The sequence below is a fragment of the Lactuca saligna genome, chromosome 1 (genome assembly GCF_052625555.1).
Source record: "Lactuca saligna cultivar CGN05327 chromosome 1, ASM5262555v1, whole genome shotgun sequence".
NCBI classification, from domain to species: Eukaryota; Viridiplantae; Streptophyta; class Magnoliopsida; order Asterales; family Asteraceae; genus Lactuca; species Lactuca saligna.
Window position 1 is genome coordinate 90,881,799 of NC_136417.1, and position 15,329 is coordinate 90,897,127.

Sequence of the window (15,329 nt, forward strand, 5' to 3'; positions counted from 1 at the left end):
TTGGAAATACGATTCCATTCCATTTCAATCCAGATTCAATGGAAGATTCGATTCAATTTGTCATCAAGCAACATTTCAAGATCATTCAACCGGTGATTCTAATCAATTCTAGTAATTTTCAGAAACGATTACTTCGTCCTAAGGTTTATTTGTTTCGTATTTTGATAATTAATATGATACATTTGTTTGATGATTCTAAGTTTTATTATGAATTTTCTTACGTATTTCATTTATTTCATCCAAGTTAGAGTTTTTATGAACTCAATGGAAGGCTAAACCATTAGGGTTACTCTCAGGGATGTTTAGGACTTTTTGATGAACATACTTGATGATTACTTGATTCTAGTTAATTTCAATTGTTGTTTTATGCTTCATGTGATGATCTTTGGTAATGATAATTGAAATTGGGTTGTATGAATTGTTTGATGTCATAATTAAGATAGTCTATTGTCAATTCATCATTTGTTCCAAGTTCAAATAGTTTAGGAATAAAGACAAGTGATTATATCAATATATATTATTCCAACTTATGATATTGAATCTTAATATGGTAATAGGTAGTTGGAAGACATTGTATTGTGAGTTTACTAATTTTTCCTAATCCATTTATACATAAGGAGTAAAACAAGTAGTTGAATGAACATATCGTGTGCCCAAAATTATGTGTTACAAGTTAATAAACTCCAATTGCATCTAAGTAACTAAATTAGGATTTAAGGGAAGAAAGTGTGTGAATCTAAATTGTCTGTAACTAAACCGGGAGTACTCTGGTTTTCTCATTGACATTTTTTTTAATTAATAAATTTCCATGGTTTTTATTTGAACATTGATTTAATCTTTTTTGTGACAATTTCCAATAATATATTTTTGTTGACTATTTTCACACAAAGTTTGACCACAAACTCCTCGTGGATTCGACCCTTACTTATCCTAGCTATCTAGTGGTTTTGAGGTTATTTTTGATTGAGACAACGACTTCGATCAAAATTTGGCGCCATTGTCGGGGAGATTGTGCGCTTGAGCTATTGTGTTTAAGTAGTTATAGTGTTTTACTTTCATTTTCAATTCTCATTTGCAGTTCACATTTTGTTTTATTTGTGTTCTGCAGGCACACCGGTGCATGCATACAAGACATAGTGCACGCTCTTCACCACTTGTATTTGATCCAGAAATCGAACGAACATCACGCTCAAATCGGGTCGCCAGAAGGAACATCAACACTATGAATGTAGATAATGTTGTCGTGGAGAATGTGGTTGAGGGGCAATGAGGATGCAGTCAACAATCCTCCACCACTAGTTCCACCACCAGCTCCTCAATTCCCAAACAACAATCGGAACAATGGGAACAACAACAATGTCGGTGCACCAATCATCCAAATAGTACAACCACAACTGAATAGAAACAACCATGGCCAAAATGGTGGGAACAGAGGAAATTGGGCACAAAATATGGGAGGCAATGTAGGAAACCACAACGATGATAATGTTAGAAACCAGAACCAAAATCCTAGAAATGTTGGTCCCCAATTCGGTAATGGTAGTAATGGTGGTAACGAGGATGACTGGGATTTTGATGATGGAAGTCAAAATGGACTTGTTTGGAATCAAAACCACAACGGTGGTAATAGACGGAATCAAGGCAATCGGGGTGGAAACGGGAAATACAACAATAACTGGAACAACAAGAATTTCCCCATTGGTGGCAACAATGACTTCAACGATGGGTTCGGAAATCAAGGCTTTGGGAATCAATACCGAAGGAATCCAAATGGTGGATTTAGCAATGCAAATGGAGGATACTACAATGAAGGTAACCAATTCCCTCATCTTTACTTTCCGCAACCTAATAGACAATCTATGGCATCTCATTTTCAGTTGGGAGAGAATGATGATGCTTCACCTATACTGTTTGCAGAAGGAAACGAGCATCATGTGGAAGTAAGACCAAAACTAATTAGTATCTTACCCGTCTTTAGAGGCAATAAACTAATGATCCATACAATCACCTCTATGAGTTGCTTGCAATTGCTAACGCGAATACTCCACGAGGAACTAACAGAGATTCCTTTAGACTTCACTTATTTCCGTCCAATTTAATAGAAAAATCTAAGTACTTGTTCACTTATCTTGCCCCCCAGAATATTACTACTTGGGAGCAATTAAAAACTAAATTTTTGCAAGCGTTTTACCCTGCTAGTAAAACAAGGGAAATAAGCAAAGCGATACAAGATTTTGCACAAAAACCCAATGAAGAATGTCATGATGCATGTGAAAACCTTAAGGAATTGTTGCGCTTATATCCCCATCATGAATTTCTCCGTTGGCAACTTGTACATTTCTTTTAAGATGGATTCGAAACTGCTAATCAAACTATGATTAATGCCTCGTCTGGCGGCTCTATCATGATGCAAGATAGTGAAGACGTTTGGCGATTCTTGGAGCAGTTGAGTCATGGTTCAAAAACAAATTACTCAGCTAAGAAATGAGACAACCCGGTTTCATCTGTTGCTTCAGTTGGACTAGATAAAAACTAGAAAAATGAAGTCAAATCTGATATTAATTCTTTAAATAAAAAATTTGACATACTACTCTCTAGTCTAGGCAAAGAGAAAGGTGTGTTTTTTTCGCAGGGACAGAAGATATGTGTAAGTTGTGGAGATTCAGGACATATTGCAGATGAGTGCATGAGAAGTCAAGAGGAAATCAATCAAGTGCACGACTATGGTCAATTCCAAAATAATCCACGATCATTCAATTGGAACTACAACCACGGCGGGAACTACAACAACAATGGGAATTTCAACAACAACAAACGTCAAGGGAATTACCAAAATCAAAATCAGCCAAAACAGTTCCAGCAGTCAAACTTTAACCAGGGTGGAACATCAAAGAAGGAAGAAACTGATGGCAACAAGTTGGACAAAATCATGGAGTTCATAATCCAAACATATCAGAAAGCCGACACTAACTCCAAGTCCATAGCTGCTATCGAGAAGCAAATTGCTCAACTGGTAGAGAAAATTGGGAAAAGAGAAGATGGCAAGTTTCCAAGCATCATAACAGTCAACCCATATCACACCTAAAGACCCGAAAAAGAGTATCAAGTGAATGAGGTAATCACCTTGCGTAGTGGGAAAAATGTTGAAAACAAGGTAAGTGCTCCTACCTTAGATAACGACAGTGACACTGAAGTCATCTTTGACGAAAAAGAAGAGTTTGAGAAAGATTTTAAATTTGAAAAACAAAAAACTTCCACGCAAGCTTATGGATCCCAGAGCATGGCGTAGAGGTTAATATCGCACCATACCCTTTGGCTTTAGAGAAACCAACATCCTTCCATTTTGGGAAGTCAGGGCTGAAAATTGAAGACATGTGGGATCTATTTAGTCAAGTTAAAATAAATATCCCGTCAGTCAAACTTATTAAGGAGGTACCTTCTTATGCTAAATTTTTTAAGGATTTGTGTGTTCAAAATTGCAAAATCCAAGCAAACCTCCCTATAAAGATTGACTTAACCGAGCATGCAAGTTCCATAATATCAAATAAACTTCCACGCAAGCTTATGGATCCCAGAGCACCTTTAATTTTTGTTATGCTAGGTAATATTAATATCAAAAAGGCGCTCCTTGATCTTGGAGCTAATGTTAATATAATCTCGGGAAATCTTTTTGATCAACATGAATTAGGCACTTTGGAACAAACTGATATTATTTTGCGATTGGCCGATAAGTCAACCAAAATTTCCCGGGGTATATTATCAGATGTCATCATTAAGGTGGAAGATTTCTATTACCCAGTTGATTTTCTTATGCTTGACACTGAGAGCACTTATAAAGAAAGTCAACCTTCTATTATTTTGGGTCGTCCGTTTTTAGCAACAATAAATGCACAAATTAATTGTAAACGGGTGCAATGGATATCTCTTTCGGAAATAGGAAACTTAGAATTAATATTTTTAGTACGTTTCCTAACTCACCATCAGATTATGAATGTTATCGTGTGGATGTGGTTGATGACGTAGAGCATTAATTCACTCCTAAAATCTTACACCCTTATCCGTTGGAGTTTTTTCTTTCTAATGACAGGGACGAAGTTTTAGAGTTGGATGACATCAAGATGGTTGAGGAGGCATTTGAAAATGCTATTGAGCAAGAGAGGCCACCATGGAGTTATCAAGTTAAAAATTTGCCAACAAGTTTTTCGGACCCACTTAAGACATCTTTGGAGGAGCCACCCACTATTGAACTACTCTTCCTTCACATCTTAAATACTCTTTTTTAGGATCTAACGAGAACTTACCAATTATCATATCTTCTGATTTGATAGGTCCACAGGAGGAAGCATTACTGAAGGTGCTTTCCAAGTACAAGTGAGCAATTGGATGCACCATAGCATATTGAAGGGAATTAGTCCAGCCACATGTATGCATCGAATCATTACTGATGCTGGAGCAAAGCCATCCCAAGATGCACAACAAAGGCTTAACCCAAATCTGTGAGAAGTTGTTAAAAATGAGGTGCAGAAATGGCTTGATGCGTGTATTGTCTACCCAATATCTGATAGTGACTAGGTGAGCCCGACACCGATAGTGCCAAAGAAGTCGGGCAGCACAGTGGTGGATACAGAAGATGGAGAGAAGATCTCAACAAGACCGGTCAACGGATGGAGAGTTTGCATCGAGTTCCGCAAGCTCAATGCTGCAACTTCAAAGGACCATTTCCTTCTCCCTTTTATTGATCAGATTATTGAAAAGTTGTCCGGGAAAAAGTTTTATTGCTTTTCGGATGGATACTCGGGGTATAATCAAATTGCCATCGACCCCGAGGATCAATCCAAAACCACATTCACGTGTCCCTATGGAACCTTTTCTTTCCGAATGATACCATTTGGCTTGTGTAATGCCCCCGCCACATTCCAAAGATGTATGATGGCTATTTTTCAGACGTGGTGGGGGACTCATTAGAAATTTTGATGGATGATTTTTCAATTTTTGGATCTTTTTTTGAGACATGCTTAAACCAACTAGAAAAAGTTTTAGAACGTTGTATTGAGTCTAATTTGGTTTTAAGTTGGGAGAAGAGTCATTTCATGGTAAAGCTGTGAATTGTACTTGGCTATGTTGTCTCCGAGCATAGTTTTGAAGTCGACCGGGCCAAAGTACAAATTATTTCTACTCTTCCCCCACCCACTTCGGTAAAAGGCGTCCGTTCTTTTCTTGGGCATGTTGGCTTTTATCGAAGATTTATCAAGGATTTTAGTGCAATCTTAAAACCTCTTTGTAATTTACTTTTAAAAGACGCACTGTTTTCCTTTGATAAAGCATGTCTCGAATATTTTGCCACATTAAAGAACAAACTCGTTGAAGCCCCTATCTTGCAATCACCCGATTGGACATTACCTTTCGAAATTATGTGTGATGCGAGTGATTACGCGGTAGGGGCAATTTTGGGACAACGGGTGAATAAAAAACCCGTTGCAATTTGATATGAGAGAAAAACTTTTTGAGATGCACAATTGAATTACACTACTACCGAAAAAGAGTTGCTTGTGGCCGTGTTTGCACTAGACAAATTTAGCTCTTACATATGGGGTTTAAAGTTGTAATTTTTACCGACCACAGTGTCATTCGCCACCTTTTGGAAAAGAAGGATGCCAAACCACGTCTCATAAGATAGATCCTTCTTCTTCAATCGTTTGATCTTGAAATTCAGGAAAAAAAGGGTTCCGAAAATGTTGTGGCGGATCATTTATCTAGAATAACTAATAATGATAACTCAACGGAAGTTATTTAAGAAAATTTTCCGGATGAGCATATTCTTGCTGTCAAAACTATACCATGGGTTGATAATTTAGTGAATTACTTTGTGACAGGGGAAACTCCATCATATTGGAATGCTCAACAAAGGAGGTTCTTCCACTCTCAAACAAAATACTACATATGGGAGGACCCGGATCTTTTCAAAATTGGAGCAGATCAAGTGATTAGACGATGTGTACCACATACGGAGCAAGAAGATATTCTCATACATTGTCATTCATATGCATGTAGAGGGCATTTTAGTGCCAAAAAGATAGAGCATCGGGTTCTAAAAAACGGTATTTTTTGGCCCTCTATTTTTAAAGATGCACATACATTCGTTAAACCTTGTATTCATTGCCAACAAGTTGGGGGGATATCACGACGGGATATCATGCCAATCACCCCAATTTTAGTAGTTGAAATTTTGATGTATGGGGGATTGATTTCATGGGTCCGTTCCCCACTTCTTTTGGCAATCTATACATTCTTGTAGCTGTTGATTATGTATCAAAATGGGTCGAAGCCAAGGCTACACATACGAATGACCATAGTGTTGTTTGTATATTTGTTAAGAAGAACATATTTTCTAGACATGGAATCCCTCAAACTATTATTAGTAACGGGGGCACCCATTTTAAAAATTGACATTTTGTAAAGTTACTTAAACACTACGGTGTCACACATAGGATACCTACTCCATATCACCCACAAACAAGTGGACAAGTAGAAGTGTCAAATAGGGAAATAAAATGAATCTTGGAAACGACTGTTCGTCCCGACCGAAAAGATTGGTCATTAAGATTAGATGATGCATTATGGGCATATCGAACAACCTATAAGACGCCCATTTGCATGTCCCCGTATCGGCTTGTTTATGGAAAGCCATGCCATCTCCCAGTGGAGTTGGAACACCGTACCATGTGGGTCATAAAAAATGCTAACCTTGAATTGAGTGATGCAGGTACGGAAAGGAAACTCCAACTTGTTAAATTGGAAGAGATTCGAAAAGAAGTTTACGAAAGCTCAAGGATCTATAAAGAAAAGACGAAGGCATTTCATGACCGACACATTGTCTGAAAACAATTCGTTGAAGGACAATTGATGTGGCTATTAAACTCTCGTATCAAACTCTTTCCCGAAAAGCTTCGGAGTAAATGGAGTGGACCTTTTGTGGTGACAAATGTGGCAGATCATGGTGCCATTGGAATCAAGGACACGAAAGGCGGTGAACCATTCAAGGTAAACGGACAAAGACTCAAACCATACATTCGAATGGTAGATGGCGAAACGAAACTCCTTGAGAAAACAACGCTCGAGGTACCACAATATTCAAAAACAATTTTATCGAGGTAAACGGACCGACTGAAGACGTAAAACTTAGCGCTTTTCGTGAGGCAACCCACAGTTTGGTGTTTTTACTTTTATTTTTCGTTTTGTGTGTTTTAATTTTAATTTTTTTTTTGTATCGAGGACGATCCAGGGTTTAAAGTTGGGGAGGGGGTATTAAACTTTTGTTTAAAATTAAAAATTTCATGAAAAATACCCGAAAAACGTTCCCGAGCAGTCAAAAACGTGAAAATCAACAAAATGTAAAAATAGCAGCTTCATGCATCCTAGAAGACGTCTAAGACGCCTCCTAGAACGCCATCGGGCTGCCTAATTTTTCCCATCGACGAAATCCTATGCGAATTTACCAAAATACCCCTATTTTGTGAGAGGCGTCAAGGATGCGTCTAAGACGTCGCCTATTTTGAGTTGGTTTGCTGCACCTTCTTCACTCTTCTTCTTATTTCACTGCCATGGCTGAAAAGTCCTTATAAAAATCGATTTTTCTTGATTTCTTCCTCAAATCTCAACCAAAACTCTTGATTTTTTTTGCATTTTTCTAGAAATCAAGTAAGAAACATCACATTGCAAGATTTACACACTCTAATCACTTATTTGGGGCCGATTTCAAAACCCCAAAAAAAAAATTAGGGTTTCGTAATTTTGACTTATAATCGGATTTTTGCTTCAAGTTAGTTCTTCTTCTTCACTGGAAACGTCATCTCAACAAGGTATGTGCTTAAAAACTCTATCTTTTAGGCCAATTTCGAAATGTCTCTTGTATGTTCATATATGTTAGAAAATTTGAAATTTTCTTAGAAATATGACATAGAATGGTGTGGAATCTTATGGATAAATGTTTGTTGTTGCTAGATAGATGTTCCAAACAAGTTGCATGTGTCATCTGTGAATTTTTCTAAAAATTGAATTTTTGTTGTTAAAAATACATTCAATGTTGGAAAATGATTCTTAAGTTTATATTTGTGTGTGGATTAAAAATTGAAGTTTTTATAAATTTTTAGAATGACACTGAATTTTGACACTGCATTGATAGTCTGAATATTTACCTGTTACAGTTCTATTATGGTCTTAGTTAGAACTTGTCAGTTTTAGTTAACCTTTGGTTTAGCTGTGTTTTTACTGATTGGATAAATTTTTGAAAAAAAATTAGTTACTAAAAACATAACAGGACTTAAAACAATTATTTATTTAGACTGAATTTATTTTAACTTTGTTTGGAACAACTTGCCAAATGAATATTTGTTTTATTTTTGTGACACTTATGTGTTTAATGGCAAGTTTTGTTTTGTGGTTTTGTGGGTGGTTGATTTTGCATATGCCAGCAAAGAGATCAAGGGTAGCATCATCAAGGAGTGTATCCAGACAACCAGCTAGACAGTCGGAGCCGAATGTACCTGTGGCTTTTAACCCACAGTACCAAACATTGCATGAGCACCCAGATGACATTCGCCTGGAAGTTTGTGAGGCGACTCATCCGATTACTCGTTTTGTTGTGGAGTACATGGTAGAGCGACCAAGCTTCACTAGGTACAATATTGTGGAGACGTTTGATCGCTATGGATGGGGTGGAGTGCTGGACTTCAATCCGATCCAGATGTATGTTGATATAGTGCGGGAATGGATGAGGACACTTCGACATGTCGAGGTGCCTGGTGGTAGGCCAGAGGAGTTGCAGCTTATTGGTACGGTTCGTACTCATGATATAGTGATGACTGTGCAGGGTATTCGGGACATGTTTCATGTAGATACTGGATATCATTTGGATGATCTTGACAATTAGCCGACTGAGTATAGATGTATTGTCACACCCCCGAACTAGACGGCGGAAATGTCCGAGGGCTTATGCGTTACTTCATCTTGAAATATCATTACAGTGAATATAATTGAAGCGTAACATCATCATCATCACACATGTAATATAACAACATTCATTATTTACATCGAGTATTGTATTTGAATATTACCTGCCAAAATAGTAAGAGTATGACGAAACAAAATATAACACAATATCCATTAGTTTGTTTCATTCATCCTGCTTCAACAGTTTCCTGAGAATACAAGTTATTTTGAAAAACGGTCAACATAAAAATGTTGGTGAGTTCATAAGCATGTTTGTGAAAATGATTTGTATAACTTTGAAACCACCAAAAAATCTGATATTTTCTACAAACTGTAGTAAATAATGACAATTTCGCCTATCTTGGCGTTGTTAGACGCCGGTTTTGATTTTTGATTATAAGGTTTTTGTCACCCTAGACTGAGTTAGTCTAAATGTAGCGAACAACTCAGGTGTGGGGTGTCATCCCCGTATAGATCTATACACAAATCCCCGTTCTCCTTCCAAGAGAATCTGGTTATAACTAGCAGGCTACGCTCATATAGGTGCTAACCGACAAAACTCACTAGATCCTTAATCGAATTTACGCGAAGAAAGGTATAATCTCATCCCAGACCCAATGAACAATGTAAGTGAACCACTAAGGCATCGCTAAACATGTACATCATTTAAAAACCCAAATTGGAATGAAATTATATAAGATACACCCGATATATATATATATATATATATATATATATATATATATATATATATATATATATATATATATATATATATATGAAAGGACAACTAAGGCCCATTTCACATGTAAGGTATTCACAGGCCTAAATAGCACACAAATATTATCCAAGGTCCGTCACACATGTTAATGGGTCAATGAGGCCCCAATAACATATAAATAGCATGCATGACCTATCACACGTAAAAATCGGCCACTAAGGCCCAATAATTTACAAAATGATCAAAATAATCTATTTGTTAGTTATCGTTGGTTTTGGTTCAAGTATTTACTAAAATAGCAAAAGAAAGAAGACCACATATAAAACTCATTCCCAGGCCCAATAAACATGTAAGTGGACCACTAAGGCCCAATATATGTGTCTATTATTTCCAGGCTCAAAGGAATAAGAATGTCTATCCTAAGCCCAATATACATGTAAAAGGACATTAAGACCCACTAAACATGTATATTATTTCCAGGTCCGATAAGGATATGAATATCGTTTTTAACCCGTTTGCTATTGTTTTGTTTATTTTAGCTTTATTATTTACAAAGTTGATATAAAAAGCCCACTTTTTGTAAAAATGACGTTCTTGGCCCAATAAGCCAAAAATTTACAACTAAGGCCCAATTTTTGTAAGAATAACACTTTAGTCTCCATTTTGTTCAAAACTTGTGTTGATGACTAGTTGGTGGTAACAATAAAATTTTAAACGCATTTTTGTCAAAATATCATTTTTGGCTTGATTTTTGTGGAAATACACATTTTTCTTGTTTTGGGCTTTGCCGACCTAGTTTTTGGAAAATTTGTAGAAAAATCATCGGAAGTCGAAATTTTGATCCATAAATTCTGGAATCCTGGAAATTTTGTCTACTTTGTTCAAAAGTTTTATAATAATTTTTAATGGCATCTAAAAAGTGTAAAATTGCTTACCTTCACAGACTCGTCCGGAATTATTTCAAATTCGATAGGAAGTTTTGTAAAATTCATCAAAAATTGTAGAAAAATCGTATGAAAACGTGAGAGTAGTCATTTTAAAGTTATAAATCTAAACTTTATCCATGTAAAACATTTTTGAAAAATACTTCCATTAAGAGGGTCAAAACAGTTCGAGATTGGGCTAAAACTTTCCTGTCAAAAGCAGATTTTTTTAGTATAAGTTATAGATCTTGGAGCACAACACTCATTTTTGCTATTTTAAGTGTATAATTCCCAGATCTACAAGTTTATAATTAATATACGTGATAAAACATACTTTTCTCAAGGTTCTTATGAAGATCCAAGTGATAAACTTGAAGTTCTTAACATATTTTTAGATTAATGAAGTAATCAACACATAATCACCAAATAATTCATGGAAAGCACACATAGTCATGCATATACACATAGATCTACACAAATCAACTTGTATTCTCCCCCAAAAACAAGTAAAAACCAAAAACAAGGGGGTATGAACTCACCTTTGCTTTGATGTTTCGGTTTTGAAGAAGAGACGAAGAGATTTTTGGTTCCTAGCAACACCTTGATGAGGATTTCGAGTTTAAGAAGTTTCTAAGGAGTATGATCACCAAAATCTTGTTTAGAAGGAGTAATCTAATATGAGAAAGAAGTTATATAACTTGGATATGTAGAGACTTACCAAGAATGAGGATTTTTGGTGGTGGAAACCTTCTTGAAGATGCTCAAGATCTCGAAAATTAGGGAGGAAGGAAAGAGTGTTCTTGTGAATGTTTGAGAGAGATTTTTGCAATGGAGTGTGTGTGTTTGTGTATCTTTGGACATAAGTAGAAGAGAGAGGGTGAGAAGATTGTGCATGGATATATGGACTTTGCATAGATGTATGTGATGGATTAAGGTTGGTTGTCCTTTAAACAAAAGTGATGTGTCATGGTGTGGATTAATTAGCCATTTCCCAATTTTTTTTATTAAATGGGCCGAGAATTGGGTTTGGAAGGAGGAGGTGAATTGGTTTGGGCCCAATCTTAATCTTCACTCAAAATTATAAAGCTCATAGGAAGGTTTTCGACCCATTGGGCTCATTAAATGGTTCACTAAGGTTAATTAGATTAGTTATGGCCCAATAAGGCCCATTAGAAATAAGATGGATCATTCTAGGCCCAAAGTAGTCAAGTTGAAAGTTTATTGGTTCGTTAGACCCAATAAGAGAATCCTAGTCCATAATAATCTTGAACCGGGATTTCTAAGGTTTCCAACCCTTAGTTGAACATATGAGATGTATTTTAACCAGAATAGAGTATAGGCTTTTACAATGGATGATGCTTACATGGGAATAGAATTCCCTAGCAAAAATCCAGTTGTGACATCATCCCCCCGTTAGAGGGAATTTCGTCTCGAAATTCTTTCGAAGGATAAGATCATGAATGAGAGATTATGTGAGGGTATTCCATCTTTTATCTGGTCCTTGCGTTCCCATGTGAATTCCGGTCCACACTTAACGTTCCATCGAATTTTCACAATCAAAATGCGACTTTGTTTAGTACGCTTCACTTCCCTGCCCATAACTTCAGCCAGTTCTTTGACGGACCAAAGATTCTTGTTTATCTCGATCTCTTCCAAAGGAATGACAAGAGTTTCATCTCCTTAACACTTTTTTCAAATTCGAGATGTGGAACATGGGGTGTACATTACTGAGCTCCGAAGGCATCTGCAACTTATAGGCTATCGGACCAATTTGGGCGAGAGTCTCGAATGGTCCGATGTATCGTGAGTTCAGTTTTCCCGTTTCCCAAAACGAATCATTCCTTTTTAGGGAAATACTTTCGATAGCACCCAACCTCTGATTTGGATATCAAGAGGTTCTCGTCATTTCTCAGTGTAACTCTTTTGTCTGTCTCGTGATGCTTGAATTCGAGTTCTGATTTGGATGATCTTCTCTGTCGTTTCACGAATGGTTTTATGGTCCTATGAGACTACTGACAAGTGATCTGCAGTTACGACCATAAACAGCCTCAAAAGGAGCAACCTTCATGCTCATGTGATTGTCGTTATGGTTTGAGAATTCAATCAAAGGCAACTGGGTATCCCACGACTTTTTGAATTCAAACTCCCAGACTTGGAGCATGACTTCGAGTGGTTGAATGGTCCATTCGCTTTGGCTATTGGTTTGAGGGTGGTAAGCAACGCTCATATCTAGCTATTTTCCCATAGCCTTCTGAAGTGACTGTCAAAGTCTTGAAGTAATCCCATTATCTCCATCCGAGATAGTAGATATCGATATTTCATGGAGTTTCATGATCTCCTTGATATAGATCCCAACTAATCTTTTCGTCTTGTTTGATTTCTATATTAGCAGGAAATGGGCAAATTAGGTTAACCTATCGATGATCACCCAGATAACGCCCAACTCAACTTTTACAATAATAAGCTTCGTCCTTCGACTTCGAGAGTTTTATCCATCCATGTAGTGCTTTCTTCGCGATATTCTCCGGCTTTGATGCTTTCAAGACTAGTCGTAGATGTCGACAGTGTTTTGTTCTTGCTTGGTGAGCAGATGAGTATGTTATCGATTTACTGAAAAGGCTGACTATGAATGGTTGTGAAAACTCGGTATGTAGGTTCCATGAATACTGTAGGAGCATTCATTAGACCAAAGGGTATCATAACGAATTTGAAATGGTCGCGACGAGTTCGGAAAGCAGTTTTTGGAATGTCGTCTTCTCGGACTCGAAATTGATGATAACCGGTCCTTAAGTCTATTTTGGAGAAGCAACTATCCCCTTGAAGCTGGCCAAGTAGGTCGTCAATCCGAGGGAGTGGGTATCATTTTTTTATGGTGAGCTTATTCAATTTCCTAAAATCGTTGCACCTTCTGAAGGATCCGTCTGCTTGAAGAACAAGACCGGAGCTCTCCAGGGTGAGAAGCTTGGTCTAATGGATCCTTTGCTCAAAAAAATTCTTGATTGACTAGATAACTTCTGAATTTCAGCGGGAGTCAACCTATAGGGTGAATTGGCAATTGATGTGGTTCCTAGTATGTGGTTGATTCGAAGTTTGACCTGTCTCTCTAGGGTATCCCCGAAAGTTCTTCAGGAAATACATCCAGAAAATCGCATGCTACTGGAATGCCTTGTATGCTTACTTCTTCCTTGGTCTTGTCCACAACAAGAGCGAGGAAAACGTAGTTCTTTTGGTGCAGGCACTTCTGTGCCTTGATGCACGTGATAGGACGAAGATTGGCACCATGTTTATCACCATGGATTATTAGAGTTTCGTGATTGGGAAGGTGAAGGCAGACGGACTTCTTGCTACACATAGTATTAGCACGGTGGGGGCTTAACCCAACCATGCCGATTATCACATGAAAACTCCTAATATTTATTGGCATTTTTTTTTTTTTGAAATGAATGGTTGTTTATTGTTATGGTGTACCCTACATAAATATCTTTGGTTGATTTGGTTTTTCCCATTAGCCAGGTTCACTGTAAAGGCTTCGTTTGGCTTCTGGGATTGTTGTTTAGTAAGTGCTCGAATTTCTTACTAACGAAGCTTCGCTCAGCTTCACTATGGAATAAGAGGTAAGCGAAAAAGTTGTTAAGTAGGAATGTACCAGTAACAACCTTTGGGTCTTGGACTGCTTCGCCTTGACCCAAGGTCAGGACCATTTCTGATCCTTCTGCTCCTTGATTGTTATCCTTGGGGCAATTGCTCCTGAAGTGACCGGTTCCTCCACACCCATAGCAGGTGTGACTGGTCTCATCATTGGTGTTGTTGTTAGGGTTGTTGCGATTTTTGTTGTTTTCGTTTGGCTGACGATTCTATCGTGGATAAGTTCTACAGTATTTGGTGGTGTGATTCTTTCGGTTGCATTTCTTACAATGCAGCTCCCGGCAGGCTCCCTTATGATGGAAATTGCACTGGTTGCATTTTGGAAGGCTTCCAGCATATGGTCTCGCTGATTTTGGTGTAATAGGGGTCGTGGTTGCATGGGCAGCAACAGCATGTTGCTTCCTCGAGAACCCTTGAGTGGGTTGTCCATTTCTCTTACTTCCAGACTTCCGCTTACTGCTCTTAAGCTTGGGGTTTCGAGTACCTTGATAAGTTGTCACCTATTGGTTTTCGTGCTCGTTCCTTCGGCTGGAGTCGTCGATGTTATTTCCACCTCCATTGGTGTTGTTTGGGTTGATTTGTGCCACAGCAACGGTTATTGCCGTTATTACAGTAGCTTGGAAGGTAGCAGAGTCCATCTGCAGGAGCAGTACCTCGCGGATGCGCTTGTTATTCCTGCAGGATGGCATTTTTGCTGTTACACGTTGATAAGCCAGACCGTAAGTAATGATCGTCATTCCTGGTTGTACTCTATAAATTTCGCGTCTCGTCGTGTGATTCTCATTGTTTCCATCTACATCCCTATGATGTATTTACGGTAGTAGGTACTCACAGATTTGGCACGATCGTTACATCTATCCTTAGAGTATATGGGTTGTTTCGGTTTCGAGATCCTTAAGTATCTAGCAGTGTTGAGGGTTCGGTTGTGCATACAACGGAATTTATGTAGTAATCTGAAATAAAGATAGCACATTATTGTTCCATTGGTAAGTACCATCTTAGTACCTGAAAGAGAGTCATATTGGATAGTAGGGGGGGAGAAATGGTTGATC